General features: G+C 33.2%; 1 long non-coding RNA gene across 2 annotated transcripts; it reads left to right on the plus strand.

Moving 5' to 3' along the window:
- The first annotated feature begins 5692 nt into the window (after positions 1–5692).
- On the plus strand, positions 5693–26892 carry LOC118147327 (uncharacterized). 2 transcript variants are annotated; one of them, XR_013526102.1, is made up of 5 exons: positions 5693–5891; positions 9988–10037; positions 10155–10312; positions 19458–19671; positions 25764–26892. It is a non-coding gene; the product is annotated as an uncharacterized LOC118147327 (long non-coding RNA). The 2 variants fall into 2 exon arrangements; XR_004733611.3 differs by lacking the exons at positions 19458–19671; positions 25764–26892 and adding an exon at positions 11298–15422.

The raw sequence follows: 26892 nt of genomic DNA on the forward strand, positions 1-26892 counted from the left end.
GTAAGGGAGAGAATAGCCTTTTCAATAAATAATGCTTTATTAATTGGCTATTTATATGTATACAAATAACCTCCACCTCACACTATACTCAAAAATAAATGTAATATAGATGGTAGACTAAATGTGAACAATAAAAATTTTGGAAGAGTGAATCATACCTTAAAAGATTTGGGAAGGCAAAGATTATTTAAACAAAATACAAATGACACCAATAACTAAAAATGATTAACTTAGTTAACATTCAGAAATCCTATTAAAGACACCATTAACCTGGTAAAAAAAAGAATAAAAAGGCGAAACATGGACTTGAGGAAAATAGTTGTTACCGACTAAACTGGATCTTTCCAAAATTCATGAATTGAAGTCTTAACTCCTAATATGACTGCATCCAAATGCAGGATCTATAAAGAGATAATTAAGATTTAGTGAGGTCATCAGGGTTGAGCCCCAATGTGATAGAATTGTTATCTGTATAGAAAGAAAGACACCAAGAATGTGCTTTCACAGATAAAATATTCTGTGAGCATCGTGTGAGAAGGTGACATCCCTAAGCCAGGGAAAAGGAACAAGCCTTACTGGCACCTTGACCTTAGACTTCACGCCCCCAGCACCATGAGAAAATAATTTTTTCATGTTTAAGCCACCAACTCTGTGGTTTTCTGTTATGGCAGTGCAGGCAGAACAATCCAGTATTTAGACTACAAATATCTGATTAAAGATCTTTATTCAGAATATAAAAGCACTCATCTAAGTCTAAAAGTAAAAGGTCAGAAACCTCATTTAAAATGAGCAAAAAATAGAGTATACAAATAATCAAGACACTTAACATATTTTGCTATAAGGAAAATTCAAGTTAAAACACAAATGTAACACTTTCCATCCACTAGAATGGCTAAAATTAAAACGAATGCCAACATCAGGTATAGCTGGAACTGGAACAACTGGAACTTTCATACACAATTGGTGGGATTATTTGTATAATACTTGGATAATATCTATTAAAGTAAGCTAAAGATATAAGTAATTTATAATCTACCAATCATACTCCTAGGAATATCCCTACATCTGCTAAAGGACATGTACAAGAATGTTCCTAACAGCACTATTTATAATAGGGAAACACTACAAAGAACCTAAGAGTTCATCAGAGAGAATGAATACATTCTGCAATTTAAAAACAATAAAACAGGCCAACTACAGTAGCTCAGGCCTATAATCCTGGAGCTTTGGGAGACTGAGGTAGGAGGATTGTTTTAGCCCAGGAGCTCAAGGCTGCATGCCACTGTGCTCCACCCTGAGCAACCAAAAGAGACCCTGACTCTAAAAAATAAACAAAGCAAACAAACTAATAAATAAAGAAAATCAATGGAATAATACTTACAAATAAAAAGAACAAACTAAAGTTATGTGAAGCAACATAGATAAATCTTATGGCCATAATAATGTAAATCATGAGTGAAAGTAGCTAGATGCATAATGATCGTAGTATAAGTTTTATTCTTTTGAAATTCAAGACAGGCAAAGCTAATCTAAGGTTATAAAAGAATAGTGAGGGATATTATTGATTGAAAAGGGCAATGAGAGGTGTTGCATATGCTTTAAACTTTTGACATGGGTGGTGACTACTCATAAATATTATGTAAATGTGTAAATAATATGTGCATGTGTGTAAGTTGGTTAATTTTATTCTTATTGACTCTGTAGAGTATTTTATAGCTTACACGAACACACACAGACACAGACACACAGACACACACATATAATTACTCTATTTACAAATCCCTGAACATCTAGACTGTTTCTCTTGTATTTTTACTGGTATGTGCTATTTTTGTATTTTCTTTGGATATTTTGACTAAAGTGTCATGTACTCCAAAAACATATAGAAAGAAAGGACAAAAGTTTACAAAAAGTCACATGATATAATAAAGAGAAAATAAAGTAAAATCAATACAAAAGGAATATAATCTTAATATACTCTTTGACTTTACAGTAAACTATGTCTTCAGATTCACAGTAATATAAAGCATTTGTTGATTTTCAACATTAAAATTAGCCTATAAATAAAGTATAGAGGCTTAAATTAATGACAGAATAAATAGAATATGCATGTTATGTATCTTAATAAGATTAAGGTAAAATTAAAACTCCAGTCTATAGGCAGTAGGTAGGCTAGAAAGAGAGGAAGAAGGAAGTATCTTAAATTTAATAGAGGGATTTCAATACAAATTATCTATATTTCATGGAACTATAAATAAGGTTTTGTGTATAATGCACAAAGTTATGGAAGCACATGATATAATCATTCGATGTTGTAAGAAACCAGTTGAGGAGAAAGAAGTTGGTAATCATATGAGTGAGCCAAATTCCCATTTACTATAGCAGGAGTGAATTGCATGATATCTAAAATTAATTAATCAATGATATTAGTAAAATATAGAGATTAGTAAAATATAGAATTTACTAGAAGAATTTAGAACAGAGAAAATTAAAGGAGTTAAAATTTAATTTCCCTTTGGAGAGGACTGGGAATGAGGTTCTAAAAAAGTTTGTTTTCATTGTGAACTCTTCTGATTATTTAATATTTTTAATAAGGCACATGTTTTATTTTTATTATTAAAAAGTTATTTATATAGTTGCTTGCCAACCATTTTTTCACATAAATAGCATACCTGCTAAAATATATTTGGTAGCCAGTTGAATAACAACTATTCCAGTTTGAACACAGATACTCTTTGACCCAGCAATTCCTCTAAAGGAAATTCATCAGATATTTTTTTGCATGAAAGTACAAAGAAAAAAGTGGAAATATTTCCTGCAGTGTTATAAAGGACATAAATATCCTTCAATATAAACTGGTTAAGTCATTTTACTATAGCCATTCATGGGTGTATTAGTCCATTCTCATGCTGCTATAAGGACATATCCAAAACTGGATAATTTGTAAAGTAGATAAGTTTAATTGACTCACAGCTCTGCAGGGCTTGGGAAGGCCTCATGAAACTTGTGATTACAGTGGAAGGGGAGGCAAACTTGTCTTTCACAAGGTGGCAGGAGAGAGAATAATGAGAGCTGAATGAAGGGGACAGCCACGTAAAAAACCATCAGATCTTGTGAGAACTTACTATCAGGAACAGCATGATGGAAACCACCCCTATGATTCAATTATCTCACCTGGTCCCTCCCATGACACGTGGGGATTATGGGAATTACAATTCAAAATAAGATTTGGGTGGGGACACAGGCAAACCATATTAACTTGTCTATTTGGTTTTATTCTAATTTCTTTGCACTGTTTTGGAGTATCTAAAGATATATTGTTTAATATATTAAGTAAGAAATTATGTAGAACATTATCATGTTATATTATTATTATACTTTGGTCTAATGTACACAAAATAGGTTTATTATGAAAATATGTGTATATTCATATACATGTATTTAAATATGTATATATATTTATATACAACACATACATGCCAAGGCACTTTATGGAAAAAATTATAAAGTAATTGTTAACTGTATTTTAGGGAATGACACTGTGGCAAGGGTGGCAAGATAGAGGAAGATTTTTTTGGAGAGATTTGTTACTACTCAAATTATAATCCTGAAAATGAGTTCTAACTAAAGTTTTTTAAAAATTTAAAAATAACCTGCTCACCTTTGTATCTTCTGACTTATGTAACTGAGTTTCTTTTATGCGGTATGTACTTGATAATCGCCAATTATATAAATTCCAGATGATTCATGCTAGCAGAGCGAAAGGCTCACCTCTACTGCATGACCCAAACGGAGTCTCTTATATCTAGGCTGAAGAACTCAGCAGTGATTTGCTGTCTAAAACATCCTCTCACCCAAGTAGCAGTTAACCAACATTAAGTGCCTTAAGAACTAATTGAAAGGATGGCCAAGGTCCTTGTTAGAGATCATGTGTCTGTGAATTTCATTGTAATTATGCTTAATGAGGCTATTACCTCCCTATGTCCACAGTGTCTTATTATTGGCCAAGGCTGGTATAGTTCTGCTCAATTTGAATCAAGATTACTGTTTTCTAGGCAGAAATTTTATTAAGGTTAGAAACATAATGCAAAAGGACATAGAGGTAGAACAGAGGCATTTTTTTCCTCCACAATTTTTTATGTCGAGCCAAATACCCATCTGTGACCATTTCTCTATATGCCTCATGAAATGGGGCTAATCACTCTGCTCAATGAAAACCCTGGGTTGCAATATAACTCCTGAGCCTATTTCAGAAACAAAAATGAGATTCTAGACTGAGTTATAGTTGGTAGAATAGTGGTTAAGAGCATAAGCTTTGTTTAGTTTGATAACCTGGTTTTGAATCAGTTACCAGACAAGAAACTTTAAGCAAGTTATTTAACCTCTCAGAATCTTCGTTTACTCATTTTAGGATGTTTATAATAATATCTAGCCAGCAATTATAGTTTTTAGAAAGATGCCTGAAAAGAGCTTTAAAATAGTAGTGTATATACAATAAAATGTGACATAAAAAGAAAACACCTTTCCTCAGCCATGAAAATACACACTACTATCATGTCTTGGGCAAGTGATATTTTCAGCCTTAAAAACAAAACAAAACAATGGGCCTGGCAGGATAATCTTTTTTAGAAGGATCAGCATGTATTTTGGATGTTCTATAATAAGTTAAGAGTCTAGAGTCTAGAAAAAAATATTGAAGATCCTTAAAGAACTTGTTAGATGTGGTATACCATGTGCTTTTCCTTGTGCCAGGGAAATAAATATATTATCCTGAAGAATCCCTAAATGAGAGAATGTGTGTTTAGCCTATCAAGCAACACAAAAACAAAAATTTTAATGACCAAATTTTGGGAGCAAGCTCTCGCCTGAACATCAGCTATGCAATCTCATACCTTAGTCCCAAACAGAAGATAAAAACCTTCTATTTTGATTGTTAGATTCCTTGGTTGATACACTCATTATCAAACATTTACTAAGCACTTACTTTATGCCAAATTTTCAACAGTAAAAAAAGAAAAAAAAATAGGTGAATGTTACCATTATGGAGCTTTTAGTCTACAGGGAGAGAGAGACAATGAAGATGAAAACACACACATAAACCTACAAAGGCTAATTTTAATACATGGTGTGAACTAAAAAAATCAGGGCGCAATGGCAGAGAGAATGACAGCTGTGGTGGAGTACATTGTTATTTATATTAAGATTCTGAAGAGAGTTCAACTTTTTAAATTTATATCAAGTATGAATTAGGATGGCCTTGAATTTTAAAATCTACTTGAGCCATGTAGTTTTGTAATCATTCATCTTTTAAAAAAGAAATGAGTAATTTCCAACACAACTTTTCAATTCATAGTTTTTGATAATCATTAAATTTAAAATTATGTGCATTAAGAACGCTCAGCCTTCTTTCACTATGAATAATTGAAGTTCCATTGGTCACCTTAGAGTGTCACTGATTTAATTTTAAATTCTAACTTGATGGTTATATGCCAACGTCTTTCTTCAGCTGCCTAACAACACATAAAAACACTTTAGAAAATGTTAAAGGTAATTATTTTAAACTACTAATTTTTAAATGTTTTTCCAAGAAATTTTGTTGCTTGATCCTTTACTGGCAACCAGCCAAGGAAACAGCCAAACAATATCAACAAAATATAGGTCCAATGAGCTGAAACTGACAAGTCTAACTGATCAGAACCCCTACAACTGCTTAAGATGGCAACTTGCAACTGTTTTATAGAATCCTTCTGCTGGCCCATTACTTGCTGGTAAATCAAGCTTTAAGTTACTGGTTTCCTTTGCCAAGGTCAATAGTGTCACTACCCCACTTATGAAGAAATGACTTATGAAGAAAAATGACTTATGAAGAAAAATATGAAACCAAATGAAAGGTAACATGGCTATTTGATTCAAACTTTGATCTTCTCATATAAACACTCAGCTCTATTTGTGCTGGAAAACGCAATGAATCCTTTGAATATGTACTAAATAATTACTGTCCCCACCTCTTCCTTTCTTCCTCTGCTGTCTCTTGCTAATTGAAGTAATTTCATCTCTTCTTTTCTCTTGTTTTTGGCATTATACCCTTTTTCCATCAAAACCTGGAGGTAATATTAGGCAAAATTTGTTTCTCTCTTTTAATCACCCATCACCCCACCTGAATAAGGGCCACAGGCATGGTTGTTTTATTGTCTGTTCTTTGTGGTTGTCTGTGATCTACATTTAGACATATCTTCATTGTACATTTTCCTGATGGTTTCTGTCCAAGTCTGTCATTTTCATTCAATTCAGAGTTGAAGTTTTGTAGGAGTAAATAATTTTGTTGCCAGAACAATCTTGAAGGCTTTTGAAAGACTTCTAAAGTAGGCAAATCTATTTTAGTATTCAGTTGCTCTGACTTCTCAGGTTAAAGCCCCATTTTCATAGGTATGGCTTCAAGTGCTACGGAACCACACACAGAGCCTAAGAAGTAGCAACTGACTGATGATGCTATTGATTTTAGCCTTGGCTGCTTTTCTATATGGAACTTTACTATCCTCATCAAGTGTATGAAAGGAAACCAAAATAACCTTAGCAGAGCAAAAATAGTGTGTTTAATAAACTATGAAGCAACTGACACATCCCATTGCTACTATATTAATATTATACAAATGAATTAAGCTTCCTAGAACCTCAAATTAGTGATATGCAGAGGATGAACAGGTATTCCCAATTTCTACCAAATGCAACCTCAGAAGTGACTTTTAAAATAATTGTTAATATATATTATTATGTTTCCTCATCCAATGATACCCCCAAAAGCTAAGACATTAAAGAGGGCAACTGTTTACAATATTTTATGATGATAGTCTATAGTTCTTTCATTATGAAATATTTACTTAGGTAAGTACAAAAAATAAATTATGGAATTTCTTTGTTTTGTAAATTATGAAACTTCTTTCTGTTTTGTGTAGTTTATTTACTTTAGTTGTTTATGTATTCTGTAAAATTATAAATGTATATACAATAGAATTTCTATTTGTCATATTATTTTAATTTTATATTTTGAACAAATAATTCATGTAAAAAATGAAAGAAGTATAAAAAAGTATACAATGAGAACTCTTGATTCTAATCTTTGTCTTGTTCAGTTGTACCCATTCCCTATATAAACATATTTATTTCGTTTCTTACATGTTCTTTCATTGTTTCTTTATGCAAATTGTAAGAAATACAAATATGTATTCTCTCCCACCATTATTACATATTGTCTTGGTATGTTTTTATTTAGTTTAAGAATACATTCTAGACATCAATTACTGTTAGGACAGAGATAATTTATTTTCTTAAGTTCTGCATTATATTTTGATGTATAGTCATACCTTAAATTTTAGTTTGATTTTAAACTCCAGAGTATGTAAATACGGTGCAGAGATAAAAATGCTGTAATGACTATGCTTATATTCTTAATTTGCATGTGTTCATGAATATCTATAGAATAGTCTCCCAAAAGTTAAATTGCAGAATCAATGCATGATGTATTTGTAATTTCAGGAGATGTTACCAAATTTTCCTTATAGAAGTTGTTCATATTCTTGCCAACAAGTTATGAAAATGTATTTTCTCCATTGCCCTATGAAAAGACACTGAGGTCAATCTTTTAGATTTTTGTATTTCTCTTAATTTGAGTGCGTTTAAACATCCTTTTATCTGCTTAAGAACTATTGGTTTTTATCTTATTGATTTCTTGGGGCTCTCGGTATATGGGAATATAAATATTTTTTCTATGACGTAAAGCATTTTGAAGATTTTTATTCTTATTTTGACTTTGCAATGATACTCTCTGCCATGAAGAAGTTTTAATGTAATTGTAGTTGGTTTTATCTTTTTATAATTGGATGACTTTTAGGTTTTCAGTCATAATTAGAAAGTTCTTCCTTAGTACAAGTTGAAAAATGTATTCACATATTTCTTTGAGTAGCTATGTAGGATTTTTTACATATATATTTTATTAATTTAGAGATTATATGTCATGAGATATGGATCTAAATTCTCTAACCCAGTTGACTCAAAATCATTTATTCACAAGTCCATCTTAACTCTACTAATTCGAGGTAATTGCCTTTGTTACATACAAAATTTCCATATGCTTTTGGGTTATTCCCAGTCTTTCTCTTCTTTGCCTTTGGTCTCTATATGTATTCATGCATCTGCAATTATATGCCTTTAATTATTATAATTTATTTTTCAGAATCCTCTTGAATGTTCTTTCTCATTTTTTTATGAGTACAGAATTGCATAACAATTTTATAAGCCAGATTGTGTTTAAATATAACTATTAAAACATTGCTACTTACACTGTGGATTTTAAAAAGTCTTTTAGAGTCAGGCTATTTTGCTAGATGCTCATCAACATTTCTGAATTTTGTGCCTAAAACATTAATAATATATGTATGTTCTTTTATACTTTTGGAAGTATCTTTGTCTTTGTCCTTCTGACCACGTGACTTGGCAGCTAAAAACATTCAACCATTCTCCATAGTTTTTAGAATTTAAATTACCTGATCTGTCATACAAAGTCAGGTTCTACTCCCTCTTCACATACCCTGCTGGTCTTCTTTATCCATAGGGATTTATTTGCTATTCTAAAACAGTATGCTATCTCTTATAGCAGGATGTTGCCTAGAAACACCCCACCCTTACTCTTCAAGAGGCTGTGTAGCCCTTTTTGTAGAACTCAGCCAGCTCTTCTGGAAAGGCACCTGGCTCTCAATGTCTGAGCCTGACACTCCTTCTCTGTGCTTTGTGAGCACATTCCTCATAAAATTCTTAACAAACTTTGATGCAAGTGATTCTTTTAAAGCTTTACCATGTTTCTGCAGTATATGAATTTTTTTGTAATGTATATACATCTTTGGTGAGGCTAGCAGAGTAGATGTCAAAAAAATCTTTAAGGTTTAATTAAGTAGTTTATGGAGTATAATTCTTAAACTAGGTAATGTCTTATTTTAATTAGGAGCTCAGAAGTCAAACTCATACCTAAAAATTACTATGTTGATGACGATTTGAGACACAACCGAAAATACTTGGCAGGGAACTTCATATTTTTTTTATTATAATACAATAGATTCTTCATGCAAATCCTTCACCAAGACTGAGCATGGATGGCAAATGGAAGTATATGCCAGCATGTGAACAGCAACCATAGGCTATTTCTATGCACTTACATAGTGGTGTTTTCAAAGCCATTTTCAACATGTGTAGTTAAAATTCATTCAATAAAACAGATATTAAAGGGTTAGCCAAATGATATAAGACCATAAGGCTGATAAAGCCTAAGTATATATGACCTAAGATTCGCTCTCCTTCTGAAAAGTACAAATTCCTCTTAGCAGGTCAACTTCCCTCTAGCAATAAATTCCAAAGGACTAGAATTGTTTGTATAATCTTATTGGGAAAAGGCCTTTCTAAGTATGACACTGAAGTCATAAAGCATAAAGAAAAGTCTAACAGATTTGTCCACATGAAATAAAACTTTTGTATGTCAAAACAGTGTAATCTTGCTTTGTAATCTAGGTGAAAAATATTTATAAGAGGTGACAAAAGTCAATATGCTTATATAAATAACTCATTTGAATATGAAAAATATTTTAAAAATTCATATTGATAACATAATGGGCATAGGGGCATTATCAGATAACTTATAAATGACAATTGCTAAATTATACAATGAATCAAAGAAAGTACAAAAAGGAAAAAGTCATGTACATTGTAGTTGGGTTAAAAATATGAACTTAATACAAAGAAAATGCAGTTTCTTTTTCATAACTGACTAGTTTTTTCACACTCCTCCAATTCTTTGGTGGGGTGATGTTAACTTTTCAATTAATGGTATTGTCATGTTTCCTGACACAAAACATCTTAGATCTTAGCAAAAGTGTGACTGCTCCCTCTTGTAGAATTCTTCCTCTGTGGTCCTTTCTCATACTAACTTCTATTCATCCACAGATATTGACTTGATCATCAGTTCTTCAGGAAAACGTTCTTTCCTTAACTAGGTAAGATTTCTCTGCTAAGTCATCTGATATTATCCTACATTGTTTCCATAGTACACAATAGAATGTAATTATTTGATTAACCACCTATCTCTTAAATTACTCTGTTTCCATCTACAGGCTACAACTAAGTCTATTTTCCTTACCCACTGCTCCAGAATCCAGGATAGTGACTGGCACAGAGTTGACAGCTATTAAACATTTTTTAAAAATGAACAAATAAACAAGAGCCCTTGAGTAATAGGAGTAGAAGCTGATATAAAATGTTTGAACTTAAAGTGAGTATATCCTTTGACTTGCTACTCATTTGTGGTAATTTATTCTGAGTTGTGCAATGATAAATGTCATATTCAATAAACTTGAAGATAGTGGAAACTCAGAAATGATCTAAATATCCAACAACAGAGAAGTGCTAAAATAAACGATTGCATTTTCATGGCATAGTTTGGAGCCTTCTAAAGTGCTATAAAATTACGGTTTTAGATGTGAAAAAATACTCACTGTAAAACCTAAATGAGGAAAACTAGGTTTTGTACTTGATACTTCCATTTTCATAAAAGAAATGTACACACACAAATACATAAAAATATTTTCAAAGACATTATATGAGAGTTATTTGTCTAGTTGAGTTCTTCCTGTTGTGCATTTTTATGTTTATTTGCTGTCTTAATCATGTATTCCTTTTTAAACAATTTTTATTTTGAAAGAGGGAAAATTCAAGATAATACTAATTCAGATAAGAAAATTGTGTGGTTTTAAAAATTGTACTGCCCTTTAAAACTTGGTATATGTGAATTATATGATAAAAATATCCAGGCAAAATTTGGTGCCATAGGAGGAAAAAAAATGCCATTGTGTTTCAGAGTCAGTGTGCTTGGTATATCTAGCTAAAATCTTAGAAATATATCTACGTTTTTCTACCTGAGACAATAAATAAACCAGTAGAAAATAGCCCAGTAGATTTATAAGGTTGATGCATTTTCAAAAGGTTTTTGAAAACCTTTCTCTAATACAAAGCTTACATTATATGATGCTTCAATAATAGATAAACCAGGCTTTTGGGTAAAAGCTAGATTATAGAATTTGGAGTTTAACTGTCTTGCCCGAGCAAGGTAGCAGCCATCTGAGTCATCTGGCAAAAATTGGAAGGATGAGTGATCAAGAGATTGTTGATCTTCATTAAAACGCTTTATTTCTAGCAGGACATTGATGAGATCCAAGCCTAGGTTAGCCCTTCCTGTGTCTGTCACTATTCCTTCTCAGGTGCTCTTCTTGCTGCTCAGCACAATGGACGACTGCTGCTCTGATGTGCTTGCCAGGAGCTGTGGCCCTGAGGTGCAGCAGAGGAGTGTGGTTGATTGCCTGCAGGTGTCTGACTGCAGGATGTCTTCACCACTCATTGAAAATCAAGGCACGTATCACAGTTGAGCAAACCAGCTGTAAGTCCCCTTGTCACCTCAGTCTATTTTTAGATCTACCATGGTAAGAAATAAAAGCAAAATAAAAATCTGCTTTTTAAATATATGTGTAAGTCAAGAAAATGGGGTGGGGAAAAAGTGAAACAAATGTGTTTTGAGTAATGTTGGTAAGGAATTCAGACACTGTGGGCTGGAAGTTACCTCTTGCAGATACTGTCTACAAAATGCTGGGTTAATCATATAAATGGCTTGGGTCTCATTTTTTTAAGCGAATAATGAATTACACAATCTCTAATGTCTCTTTCATTTTATGAGTCTTATAATATCTGGTTTAATCTGTAGATTTATTAATCAATCTTTAATGTAATTCATTCATGCCTAGAAAATGTTATCATCTTCTCTTAATAGCTCTACTCTTAAAGGAAAAGAAAACAGTCTCTCAAACTTTAATTTCAACATTATTTTACTGGTAATAATTCCAATTAGCAAGCATGACTTGTTCATTTGTTTAATTTTTATTATATGGAACATTTATCTTCAAATTCTTAACTCTGAAAAGAAAGAGTTTTACAATTCATTGTGATGCTGGAGGTTGAATGAGAAGAATTGAAATTTCAAAATCTGAAGTCACCTTTTTAATTTTTGATACAGGCTGAACATCCCTAATCTGACAACTTGAAACCTGGAATTCTCCAAAATCCCCAGTTTTTTGAATGCCAACATGATGCCACAAGTGGGAAATTTTACACCTGTGAATTTTGTGATGGGGCACAGTCAAAACAGGGTCAAAATTTGGTTTCATGCACTAAATCATTTAAATATTGTATAAGATTACCTTCAGGTTATGTGTATAAAGTGTATATGAACAACATAAGTGAATTTTGTCTTTAGATTTAGGTCCTGTCCTCAATATGTCTCATTATATATATGGAAATGTTCTAAAATTTAAAAAAATCTGAAACAGTTCTGGCTCCATGCATTTCAGACGAGGGGTACTCAACCTACATATGATCCCCTTAGCATGTAAATCATCACAGTGAAGTCTATCACTAAAACAATTGAAGTAAAATCAATTAATCCTAATATCCATTATAACATATGTAGAAGTGGAAGGGTAGAACAAAGAACACAACAACATAGATTTCTTAGACTCAGTAAGATCATGGAAAACAAGCAGCCTCAAGAACAAGGAGAAAGGCATGAGTACCAATGAAGAGTATACTTGGTTCAGATGCCATCAAGACTACAGCCAGAATTCTTCTCTCTCATTGATTTCTGACCCATTTGTCCTCCCAAAGTCTTTCGAGATAGGATAACCTCTGTCTGGAGACACTGTCAGTCAAGTAAAAAGTAAAACCGCGTCCCTACCTAAGTCTAGGTTTCCATCAAATTCCTGGCCCTGAGGCAGAATGATAAGGCAGAAAGGATGCAAAAATTTGAATTAGAAAGTCCTAAATTTAAATTACAGTTCTTCTGGTGTTTGTCAGACAACTAATTTTAGGCAACTTTCTCCAAAGAGCATTTATGAATTGGAGTAATTCTCATTACAAAAGATTACTGAGTAAACACATAATGTATTATTGTAGGTACAATATCTGGGATTTAGTATTTTCTTATTATTTTTAGTTTTTTCTTTCTCTATCAATTCCATCCTTGAACAAATAGTTATGTAGATAGATAATGATGACAGAGAGATAGAGAGATAAAGATACATAGGTAGCCAGATAGATATATAGCCAGCTAGCTAGCTAGCTAGATCATAGATAGATAGATAATCTTGCTCTGAAGCCCAGCAGAAGTCAAAGGAAGAAGTATTTATTTCTTGCATCTATTTTATTTCATTAAAAACGTTTTTCTGTTTTCAGCTATAGGACTGCACACATAAGATACAAATTACATAAACCACATTTTTTTTTTTTTCCTCCATGGGTCCTCCAAGTAGTTTTCATTAAAATTAAAGTTGGGTTACAAATTACTGTTGATGAATTAGATAAAAAATGCTGGCTTTGGGGATAATTAGGGGAGTTGCAATGTTACTTAAATGTAACTGAAACATGCAAAGCAATCAAAGAATAATATTAAAAGTTTCTGAGGCAGATAATAACCACATGGCTCTGACTGAGGGTAATTTCCATAGAACTGGAAGCTGAAAAGCCAGAAAATCAGTTGCTTTTCAGCAATGTCTGGTACTGACAGTCCTCATTCCCCTTCACATTAATGGTGTTAAACCATTTACAGGAAAGGCAGGCATCCATCATTCTTGAGGGATCAGAGCCATTACACAAAACAATGTTGAGAAAGGCCATTACAATGCAGTGTTAAAGAGGGCAGAGGCTGAACACTTTACCTGGAGAATATGAAAAGGCAAGATTTGCCAGCTAGTATATGTTGACTTTCAAAAACTTTCCAGGCTTTCATTACTTGAGGCTATTTTAAATGTGTGATATCTGAGCAGAAGTACAAGGAAGCAGAAACCTCTACTTCATGTAGAGAAGCCTGTGTTCTCAGGGATGAGTGCCCTTATTTAGAAATAGTGAGGCGAACTGCCTCCTTTGTGACACTGTGTTAGCCTTCCTGCCATTTCAGTTTAACGTCTCACTAGGCCTGACTGCCTTGAAGCTAAAGCATTGGAAAGAAGCTATGACTTGTTTACAGTGTGACGATGTGAATGTATATGAGTAAGCCGTTTTGGACACTCCAAAGAACTCAAACTTTTCTCTTGACAAGGGATTTCTGCTTTCCTTTATCATTGTTCCTCTGCCTAACGTTCCTGCCTGATAATTGATTTTGGTTTAGATCTCACAAACTTGGAAAGACTTCTAAGAGTGGGAATCGCAAATCAGACCCAGAAAGATTTTGGTTCATGGACTATGGCAGCAGAAAGGATGTTTCTTTTTCTTACAGTGTCTCCACTTTACTGGTGTGAATTAATGACAAATTTGGGGTGAAATCTAAATTTTATATCAGTGTAAATGTTATTTATGTTATGTCACAGTAGAGACAGTGTGGTCTGTTGCTTGCCTATGTTGCCAACTAAAAATAATTAATCTCTGGCTTTTTGTTTCTTCAATATCCATTAAGGATAATAATTTCTGAATCATCTGTTTAAGTGAAGATGAAATGAGACCTCAACAAGACATATTTTTAGAAACATGATTCAAATGATACCCTAGAAATCTGCAAGTGCCCTATAAACCAACCTATTTCTAGCCTCTCAGATATTTTGCCAAGAATGAAAACAGTGTTTTGGAAATCTATGTCACCTAGTAAGACCCTATTCTTTCTGACCAATCCCCAATACTCGCAAGTCTTCCATTATTATCTGTATCAATTATCCAAATTAATTTCTTTATGTCTTTTTTTCTCCCATTTATATCAATCATCATAAAACTTGAGCATCTAAGATTTATTTTCAGTCCTGGATTGTAGTCCTTATAAACTTATAAAGCTCAGTGGGGCAACATCCATCCCATGCTCTTTTCTATTATCTCTGCATCCCTTATTAAAATTTCTGCTTTATTTTTCTCTAAAACAAATATTGCCAAATAATTAGATTTTTTTTCTTTTTGAGACAGAGTCTCACTCTGTGCCAAGGCCGGAGTGCAGTAGTGTGAGCTCAGGTCACTGCAAACTCCAGCTCCCAGGTTCAAGCAATTCTCCTGCCTCAGCCTCCAGAGTAGCTGGGACTCTAGATGTAAGCCACCACTCGAGGCTAATTTTTGTGTTTTGGGTAGAGACAGGGTTTCACTATGTTGGCCTGGCTGGTCTCAAACTCTTGAATTCAGGTGATCCACTCCCCTTGGCCTCCCAAAGTACTGGGATTTCAAGACTGAGCCACCACTCCCAGCCATGATTTGATTTTTATTTGTTTTTCGTTTTCCCCACTAAAATGTTATCTCCACAAAAAGAGGAAGTTTTGGCTGTCTTATTCACTACAGTTTCCCAACAATATAGAACATTGCCTGGCATAAAGTAGATAATTAATATATATTTTAAAAATATATGCATAAATCAGATTAATAAAACTATAATTATTAATAATATATTTAGATATTTATGAGCACTTAACATATATAATTATAAAAATATATTACAATATAATACCTTGTATGTACAGAAACTAAATATCCCAAGATAAACTAATATTTATTTTTTTGGGGGAGGGCTTTTATGTTTGGGACACATGAAGGTTACATAGGTAAACTTGTGTCAGAGTGGTTTGCTGTACAAATTATTTCATCAAACAAGTGTTAAGCTCAGTACTCAACAGTTATCTTTTCTGCTCCTTTCCCTCCTCCCACCCTCCAACCCTCAAGTAGACCCCAGTGTCTGTTGTTTCCTTGTGTTATGAATTCTCATCATTTAGCTCCTACTTATAAGTGAGAACATGTGTTATTAGTTTTTCTGTATCTGCATTAGTTTGCTAAGGATAATAGCCTCCAGGTTCATTTACATTCCCCAAAAGAAATAATCTCAATATTTGTTATGGCTGCATAGTATTCCATGGAGTATCCAATCTGTCACCAATGGGCATTTAAGTTGATTCCATGTCTTTGCTATTGTGAGCAGTGCTGCCATGAACATTTGTGTTCATGTGTCTTCAGGGTAGAATGATTTATATTTCTTTGGGGGTATATACCCAGTAATGGGATTGTTCAACAATGGTTGAACTAATTTAGTCTCCCACCAATAATATATAAGTATGCCCTTTACTCAGCAACCTCACCAGCAGCTGTTATTTTCTGACTTTTTAATAGCCATTCGGACTGCTGTGAGATAGTATCTCATTGTGATTTTGATTTGCATTTCTCTAGCGATCAGTGATGTTCATATTTTTTTCATATGCTTGTTGATCACATGCATGTATTCTTTTGAAAAGTGTCACTTCATGTTCTTTGCCCATTTTTCAATGGGGCTATTTTTCTTCTGTAAATTTATTTAAGCTCTTTATAGATGCTGGACATTAGACCTTTGTCAGATGATATTACACAGCTTGTAAATACTTTATCCTATTTTGTAGATTGTTTGTTGATAGTTTCTCCTGCTGTGCAGAAGCTCTTAAGCATAATTAGATCCCACTTGTCAATTTTTGCTTTTGGTGTCTTTGTCATGAAATCTTTTGCCCTTTCCTATGTCCAGGATGGTACTGCCTAGGTTATCTTCCATGTATTTTATAGTTGCAGGTTTTACATTTAAGTCTTTATCTTGAGTTAATTTTTGTACATGGTGTAAAAAAAGAGTCCAGTTTTGTTCTTCTGCATATGGCTAGCCAATTATCCTAGCAGCATTTATTGAATAGGGAGTCTTTTCCCCAATGCTTGTTTTTGTTAGCTTTGTCACAGATTAGATAGTTGTAGGTGTTTGACCTTATTTCTGGGCTCTCTATTCTGTTCCATTGGTCTATATGCCTATTTTTACACCAGTACCATGCTCTTTTGGTTACTGTAGCCTTGTAGTATAGTTTGAAATCATATAATGTGATGCCTCCAGCTTTGTTCTTTTTGCTTAGGATTTACTTGGCTATTTAGACTCTTTTTGGCTCCTTATGAATTTTAAAATAGTTTTAAAAATAGCTTTTAAACTAATATTTGTTTTTCAATAAGCAATTGATCTATGCTATTGAATAATCAGTATTTCTGAATGTTGGGAAGCTCATTTTCCAGGTCATATGAAGTATAAACTAAGTCCCTACATTCAACAATTTCAAAGAGCTCCTTAATAAATGAGGCTTGCACATAGATAACTACAATACAAAGTATAAAATGTGGTCAAAAGTGCTACATATAAAATTGCTTGACTCATAAGAGGACACTATTAAGATAATTATGACTTGGTGGTCAAAATCACTCTAAAAATAGGCCACAAACATTCTTTCTCTTCAGTGTGTTATGAATGAATAATTTAATATTTTAATTTTACATTCTAAGTTGTATTGTCTTAGGTTGTATCAAACTAATAGAATTCAGAAAATTATGCTTCTTAGTGGCTTATATCAGTGTCTCTCAAACTTTAAGCTGCATTTAGTCAACTGAAGATCCTGTTAAAATGCAGATTTTGCTTCAGTAAATCTGACATGGGATCTGAAACTCTGCATTTTAATGAATTCCCAGTTGATGCTGGAAAAGCCTCCAGAGCATGAATTAAGTTTTCAGCAGAAAAGACAGAGGCAATATTAAGCAATGATAATTATACCCAAGGAACTTTAAAATATGGGCTACTGAAAAAGTTGATCAAACCTCACTTTATAATTTAAAAATTGACCCCTAAGAGCATGCTTGAATGAATTTTCGCTAGCATTGCAATCAAGCAGCAGTTTCATTGTGCTGCTCAGAACACTCTGTGACGTAGGATGAGAACACAGTAAGATTGCAAATCTTGTCTGACATAGTGCTTCTTTATATATTCATTATCTTGAAGTAATACTTACCAGATACCCACAGGGTTCCCTTGCAGCACCAGGTATTATATAAAAGAGAATTTAACAGAACCACAAATCTCCCCTCTAAGCTCTGGCCAACTGGTTCCCACTCAAGATATGCAGTTGTAAAACCTAATAATATTTTATGACCCAAAGGTCATTTTTGAACAACCTTGAGAGTTTATTGAAGATTCAGAAAGATTTTCAAAGAAGAATTCTTTGTGAAACCCCATTTTCAAGCTGATCTTTTACCAAATCCCAGTTAGTGAAGTCATTAAAGATTAAAGCATTCAAAATTTGAAAGAAAGAGAAGGTAAAATTGTTCTTCTCAATATTAGAATAAATAAATGCAAATGTGAATAAAGAATGATATTTTGTATGCCATTTATAATTGATATTATGAACCCTGATCAGAAACATTCAATGTAGCTATGGCTTAGGAAAATGAACTATCCCTTCCACAACTGTCCCTTTCACAAATCGACATTTTTGACAGGAGTTACAAGTATGTATTTGGTCATGCTATAATATAAAATATGGTATAAAATTGTAAACAAATAAAATTTGACTTCTTATAGGGACAACTTACTCCACCAGGAACCTCAGAAAGAAACCTCAGAAATTTTCTTATACATGTATCTCTAGACAAGGTTATAGATAAGCTAGAAAAGTAATACTTAGTAAGTTTTCATGAGAAAATCACTTTAGAGTGAAGGCATAATCTCTGCTAAATCATGCAGGTTCAAAAGAGCAGGAATAGTAAAGAACAGGGACAAAGGTAAGCCATTTGCTTTCAGCTGGAGCAATCAGCACATGAATGGAGAAGGGGTAGCAGGAGATGCTGAATAGCAAGTTTGGAGGTTAGTTAGAGAATGTTGCAAGCCTTATCTCTTCGGAAGCTAAGATTTGTCTTTTAACCAAAAAAGAATCACTAAGAATGCCTTTATATAGAGTGTCTTCTAGAAAACTAATACGGATAGTAGTTAGTAGTGTAGAGGAGGAGCTAACCACAGAACACCTGGAAACCAGCTATCATTTGGAAGTTTACTGACCAAAGAAAGAAAGATACTGAAAGTCTGAACCAATGCTTTAGCAGTGAGAATACAGAGGAAGCAAAAAGCGTGTGCCTCTGTATGGTTGGTGGGGAGATACATTTATATGACTCACTGATTAACTGGATCTTCCTGGCACTTCATGAAGTTTCAGTGAATAATACAAACTTTGTAAATGGTGATATACTCTAAATATAACATAATGATGAAGATTATTAATGTGCATGTGAGTCATAAATGCTAATTACATTATGTAATATTTAGTGTGTCTTGTCAGAAAGATATCTTTTCATTAGAATTTTGGAAGGAATTTGTTGGGAGTGTGGCTTTGCCTTTCACATTTTTATGTGGAATTCTCTAAGATATGTCAACAAATTTTGCTGACTATGTAACAGAAAAACAATATTAGAATACATTATCAGAGTGGCCTATAACTTTGGATGCATTATCCTACTTCTGCTTTAATTACAATATAAATGAAATTAATGTTAGTGTAATATTTATATACAGTTTACATTCTTTTTCATACCTGTAGATTATACAAGCATCTGTTACAATATATTGTCTCAAATATGTGAGCTTTTAATCAGAAAAAAATCTGGATAAAAGAATAAGAATTTTCCAATACAACTGAATCCAACAATGAAAAGTAACCTAACAGATTAACCTCCATCATGCTGGTTTAATAGCAAGATCTTGGAAGAGAGAATATATGCCAAGAATATGCTCTGATACCTTCCAAAGCTTCGGTAAGGTTGCAAGGCTGATGAAGGCAATAGCCTGTTAATTTGAACATACCCTCATGACCTATATCCAGTAAATGGTTTGTTGCTGTTTCTTCTTCTTTTGCTCTTCTTTTTCAATTTGCTGGAAATGTAGAGCAGATTTATAAGCTATTTTTGTTTTCTATAAGAAATCGGGGGTAGATTTGGGCCAGAATATCGTCCTATTGTGTCATTTGGATGTGTTACTGGTTTTCAAACTTCTCGTGTTGTTTATTGTAAAAAGGCTTTTGAGTAGGTAATATCTCTGCTAAATTACAATCACAATAACAACTGATAAGTTCTCTTTTTAAAAGTGTTAAGGATAATCACAGTTAAGTCTAAAACCATGAACATTAGAAATTGTCATAGGAATTTAAAAAAGAAAAGAGAGTGATTGAAGGAAGAGTAAGAGAGAGTGAGGGAAGGAGATAAATTGTTGAAAAAGAGGTGAATAGATAGAACATATTCCCTGAATTGGCTTCTTAACATAGAATGCGGTTTAAACTTTTTTGCATGAATGTCTGTGTGGATCTGGCTGTGAGATTTTTAGCTCATTGCTACTTTATGAATGCAAAGCAACTTGGATTTATCTCATTTTCTCATACAACAGGGATACTGTCGTTTCATTTTCCAGTCCCATATGCAAAATAACAGCTCTTCTTGTATGCCTCAGTAAATTTTGAATTTAAATTAGGTTATGAAGGTAAGTAGAGAGGGAAAAAAATGCTAACTTTAAAAAGGTTTATTACCTGAATTTTAAAATAGCTTGAAGAAAACCGCAAGCTTCTCTAAAATTAAAGATAGGCACAGCCCCAAATTTGTGCTGTCCACAATTAACCATGCAAGACAGATAATACAATTATTTTAAAGCAGTTATTTTTCTCACTCTGATTTTTGTTATTATTCTAGTATTTAAATTCGAAGTGATCTTGTGAAGGAAGACATAGTGAATTCTGTGGCCTTATATTAGATGGTTTTAAATATTGGGTTCATATTCATCTGTCTGAATCTAATAAAGTGAATTGTTGTAGTTCAATTTTGTCTACCTAGCAAAGAGGAAGGGAATAGCAGTGCCTCTAAACCCTATAATTTTAATAGTGTAACCACTTAGCTGTTATCTTTCCCATCCTAAACAATAGGACAGTAATCTTCACATATTGATAGCATTGACTGATCCCTAGCATCCTACTTCCTGAACTGTGATTGTGTGTGTGTGTGTGTGTGCATGTGTGTATACACACGCACATACACATGCATGTTTGCCTTGCTCTCTCTCAAATCCCTGCTTTGGCTCTATCTCAAATAAGAACTATGTAAGAATAATGTTGGCACAATTCACTTGAAAACCACTTACATAACAGTATTTGACAGGCACTGTTCAAGTGTTTCTGAAAATATTAATTTATTTCATCTAGCATAATCCTTATGATGACTCTTTAAAGTAGGAATTATTGTAACTGCCATTTTACAGATGACAAAACTGATGATATAAGAAATTAAGTCAAAGTATTAAGGTAGCAAGAGATTAGGGTTACAATTCAGGTACATCAGCTTTCAAGAAAGACAATTGCTATTCTCATTATGCAGTGTCACTTTTTAAATAAACTGATAGGTATAAACAGGGTCATGAATTAGACTGTAAATAGTTACCTGGTGGAATAATTCTAAGTTACTGTTTAAAGATGCATAAGAAAAAACTCTACTTGTTTATTAAATGGCATTTGTTGATTTATTCCATGGATCTGCAGTCTTGTCCAAAAAAATCCAACCCAAACTTCAAATCATTATCAATTACTGATTAATTTGAATGACAGTAATAGTTAAAACTTGTATTAAGCCTTTACTATCAGCTTTATATGGCTCTCTATTTTATCTGAATTTTCCCATTAATATTTATAATAATCCAGTGAAATTTCAACACTGAAAATTAGAAAGTGAGGTTCAGAGAAGTTATGTAACTCTCTAAATCCTGTGTGACTAAGTAGCTCAGCTATGACTAGAATTGATCCAGAGGTCATGCTATTAGCTTCAGTACTCTCATCTGTAACAACACTCAGAAAAATGAGTATAAGAGTTTATTTCTAACTTCAAATTATATTCTGCACACCCAATATGAGATAATTGAGCATTGTTTCATTTGTTCCAAACTGGGATTGTAATCAAGTTCGACCTTTGTTTTCTTCTAGTCATCTCCTATGTCCCACAGTGTAATCACAATCAATGAAAACATTTTAAACATGAAAATGACAATCTAATGCCTAGAAAACGAAATCCACCTACTTTTACCTTTTATAGCAGAAATTTTCATTTTCTTTTTTCTCCTGGATCTCTGCCCCCAGGACGTGACCTGACTTCCGTGGACATGACATAAAACAATTTGCCCGTTTGTTAACCAACCTCTTGCCTGCACAACTGCATATTCCTGATTCATTCTTCAAATGCTGGTGTAGGTCTACTACTCAGTCATTGCCTCTACCAGACCTTTCCTGTTCCTTTAGACCTGCTCATCAGCACCCTTTTTGATGCTATCACAAAAGGATAGTCAACTTGGTGAATACTCAAAGATTTCTGAAAGCTACCATTTATTTTTACTCCTTTAATTATAAGTTTTGGGCAAGTTGGTGAACAAAATACAGCTTTCTCTACTTTTATCTCTTTTTGAATACGAAATTTAAGGAAGCTTCCAAGGATACTAGCACATAGCAGGCGTTTATTAAAGATTTCCACAGGAATGGGAGTAACTCTGGAACAGGAGTTAGATATGGTGTCCTTATCTCTACACTAATGTCATGTTTGGACATGGAGAAACCTCAGTCAATATGAATGTTTTTAATTAATTGAATGATTTTTAAACTCTTATTTGCTATGTTATTATCACTTATTTGTTTATCAGTGCATTTTGTTATTTGTATGAACCTAAATTAGAGAGTGTTTATATCATTAAAGGACTTTCAAATCATTAGCAAAGATCTGTGCTGATGGATTTTTGTTGTTGCTGTTGTTTGTTTTTTGACATCAGAAATATTAAAAAGTAATTAATGTAGTTGAGGTTTTTTGTTTGTTTGTTCGGTTTTTTGGTACAATGACAACCAACTAATAAGTAGAATATTTTTTTCTAAATTAACAAAATATATCATGCAATTGAACGTTTTACTTTTATTTATAGGAGATATGTTACTGCTAAATTAAAATATTTGTGTAAAAGAAAAATATTACATTACTTTGCAATTTCCTAATGAAATTACTGAATCTCTGAAGAGTATTTTGAAGATAAAGAGCTGTTGACTGAGTTGACAAGAACTAGAAGATACCTTCCAAATGAAAAACAAAGTTAGGGGTTCTGGACGAGGAGGAAAAGAATCTATGTTCTTAGTTCTACCAGTAATTAGCATTGCTTTATTCATGTCATTTTACTTTTATCCACCTAAATCAATCTCTTTTTCTGTTTTCCCCCACCCCTCTCTTTAACAGGGAGAAGTTAGTTACACAAAATCTCTTAAAAATGTATTCAGTTCTATTAATAGTACCTATTGAGATACTTAAGAATTAGATTTGTGTTAGGTCTGGAAGAAAAACTAGGCAATACCATTCAAGACATAGGCACAGTCAAGAATTTCATGACTAAAACACCAAAAGCAATAGGAATAAAAGCCAAAATAGACAAATGGGTTCTAATTAAACTCCAGAGCTTCTGCACAGCAAAAGAAACTATCAATAGAGTGAACCAGCAACCAACAGAATAGGAAAAAAATTTTGCAATCTATCCATCTGACAAAGGGCTAATATCCAGAATCTACAAATAACAAACACAGTTACAAGAAACCCCATCAAAAAGTGAGTGAAGGATATGAACAGACACTTTTCCAAAGAAGACGTTTATGCAGGCAACAAACATATGAAAATAAGCTCATCATCACTGGTGATTAGACAAATGCAAATCAAAGCCACAGTGAGATACCATCTCTCACCAGTTAGAATGGCGATCATTAAAAAATCTGGAGACAACAGATGCTGGAGAGGATATGGAGAAATAGGAATTATTTTACACTGTTAGTTGGAGTGTAAATTAGTTCAACCATTGTGGATGACAGTGTGGCAATTCCTCAAGGATCTAGAAATAGAAATATCATTTGATCCAGCATTCCCATTACTGAGATAATCATTCTATTATAAAGACAGATGCACACATATGTTTATTGTGGCACTGTTCACAATAGCAAAGACTTGGAACCAACCCAAATGCCCATCAATGACAAATTGGATAAAGAAAATGTGGCACCTATACACCATGGAATACTATGAAGCCATAAAAAAGGATGAGTTCATGTCCTTTGGATGGACATGGATGAAGCTGGAAACCATCATTCTCAGCAAACTGACACAAGAACAGAAAAACAAACACTGCATGTTCTCACTCATAACTTGTTGCTGAAAAATGAGAATACATGGACAAAGGGAAGGTAACATCACATACTGGGGCCTGTCAGGGGGTGGGGGGGCAAGGTGAGGGATAGCAGGGGGTGGGGGGATTGGGGAGGGATAGCATTACGAGAAATACGTAATGTAGATGATGGGGTGATGGATGCAGCAAACCACCATGGCACATGTATACCTATGTAACAAACATGCACATTCTGCATGTATACCCCAGAAGTTAAAGTATAATAAAAAATAAAATAAAATAAAGAACTACTTAAAAAAACAAGAATTTAGGTTTTGTGTGTAGGTATGTGTGTATGTATGTATGTATGTATATTTGTAAAATTATGTTAATTCAATCCCTGTGAAAGTTCGGTCCCTATTATCTGTTCACACAAACGATTAACGTAGTCACAGTATAAGCTTGCGGTATTTGCCTAGAGATTCTGGCCTATCAACAGACTTAAGCTGGAGGTTTGAACAAATGACTTGATTTCACAGAATCTCACAGTTCTCTTGTCTACAAATGGGGGAGATTGATATTCACCTATCTGCAAAGTATTATATGGATTAGTTAACAGAAGAAGAGCACAGAATTTGGAACTCCACATTTTTTATTTTTCTTCTTGATCCTTGTCGTGAATTCTTTATTTCTATTTTGAAAATCCATAATTTCTTGTTTGCTGAGGCTGCTTATTGCACAACTTTTTATTTATTGCTTTGATAATTCCGCTTAGATAGTGAACAGCCAGCATTCTCAGGTTCCTGCTGTTTTATTGCTTTATGGAAGGAAGTTTATTAACTGCTTTAATAATCACTCCAAATACCTCTGAATACCTTTTTAAGTTGATTCCTTTTGTTGGTTTAAATAACACCCCAAAGAAATAATTTTAAAAATTGAATTTGCCTTTAGCATCATTCTGAACACATACGAAATGCTGTGAAAATCTAGTAGCTACAGTGAAGTCAACGAATAGAGCAATCATGTATGTTTTGATGATATTCGGTTGCTGACTAACAAACACCCAAGGTTTAATGTCACCATAGTTAAGAGATAAAAAAAAAATTGTGTTCCAGAGCAAATGTCTGCGGTCACACAGAACTTCATTTTAATTTGAGTATATTCCTTTTTATTTGCATAGCCTTGGGTAAAGGTCTTTGCTTTTCTAGGCAAGATCCCTTGTGTACAATAAGTAGATATTAATAATATTCTACATACAGAAGTTGCAAACATTAAATCTAGTATTACAAGTAAAGAATCAAGAATAATGCTTAATGCATAAGTGATGCTCAATAATTTTCGGCAGCTATTATTATTATTGTACTTGAATTCCTGAGAAAAATATTTTAAGGTAAGACAAAAAATTTGCAGCTGAAAATAATGCTACTGTATTTTATGGCATCAAGCAACATCATAGGGAAGTTCAGCTTTAGAAATTATCTGGGTCTTGTGTACAATGGTTTTAGCATCTAATCTGATAGTGAAAGATAGCACCTGCAGCAGAATACACGACACTAACCAATCTAGACCTCCATCAAAGGATGTTGGTTTCAGTGTTACAGAATATAGTTTTTTTAGCTTAAAATAATTTAAGTTTCTATCTTAAAGTTTAATTTGTTTTTACTTTTACTTTTTTTTTTTTTTTTTTTTTTTTTAGATATTGGATCTCATTGTGTTGCCCAGCCTGCAGTGCAGTAGCTACTCGCAGATGGAATTATGCACACTACAGCCTGGAACTCCTGGGCTCAAGCAGTCTTTCCACCTTGGTCTCCCAAATAGCTGAGTCTGCAGGCATGCGACACTGCAACCAGCTACAGAACATAGTTTTCTGTATATTAGTTTCCTATGAATATGTTTTTTCCCATGAATATGTTCTGACTTGCCAGAAATTAAGCACAGAAAATAGGTATATAGTATAAACCATAACTTGCCAAGTTTTTTGTTTAAAATTTTCTGTAGCCAGAAATAATATGTTTTGTATAGTTAAATATATATTAAGATATATTGTTATTAAATATAAACATGGCCACTTTCAATTTAATTGCATGCAGATGCATATATCTTACCTGATATTTTATAATGTGTATTATACAGTATATTAGGTAAGTTCAAAATGGTACCTAAATATTTTTGACAGACTGAACATATTTGAAATTTTTGCAACTATCATAGATGATATTAATTATTCAGTAATGAAAAGTATTTTATACTCTACTGTGCTATGCTGTGATAATTTGTACCATAGCACACTGAAATACACTGCTTCATACATAAATCCAAAATCCAGAAAAGCCTATATACCAAAATTTGTACATAATTATGCAGCAAATTCATTTGATAGCAAAACTTGAAATGAAAGATGTACGGTTCTTCATAGCCTTTATATCTCTTTAGTGTAGAGTTAAGTGAACTCTTCATATGTTTCACTACAGCTGTATTATAAAGTTTGATTATACAGTGCTGTGTCAACACTATTGAGCATATTATATAAGATCTATGCACCATATTTCCTGCTATTATAAAAAATTCTGCATACTTGCAACATACCTGCCTCTAAATATTTTGGATAAATCATTTGTATCTCTATTAATAATCATACTATCATAAGTAAACTTTACAGGATAAATTTAGAGAAATAACTAGTGTCATTAAAATGAGAAAAATTTCAACTGGTAAATTCTTTGCTTACTGGTCTGTCCCATGTTTCATGTCCCCAAAAGTTACCTGTTATAAACAACAGAAGATTAAATTCTACTTGTGTATCTATTAAAATGTCCAGTTGTCAT

The sequence above is a fragment of the Callithrix jacchus genome, chromosome 14 (genome assembly GCF_049354715.1).
Source record: "Callithrix jacchus isolate 240 chromosome 14, calJac240_pri, whole genome shotgun sequence".
NCBI classification, from domain to species: Eukaryota; Metazoa; Chordata; class Mammalia; order Primates; family Cebidae; genus Callithrix; species Callithrix jacchus.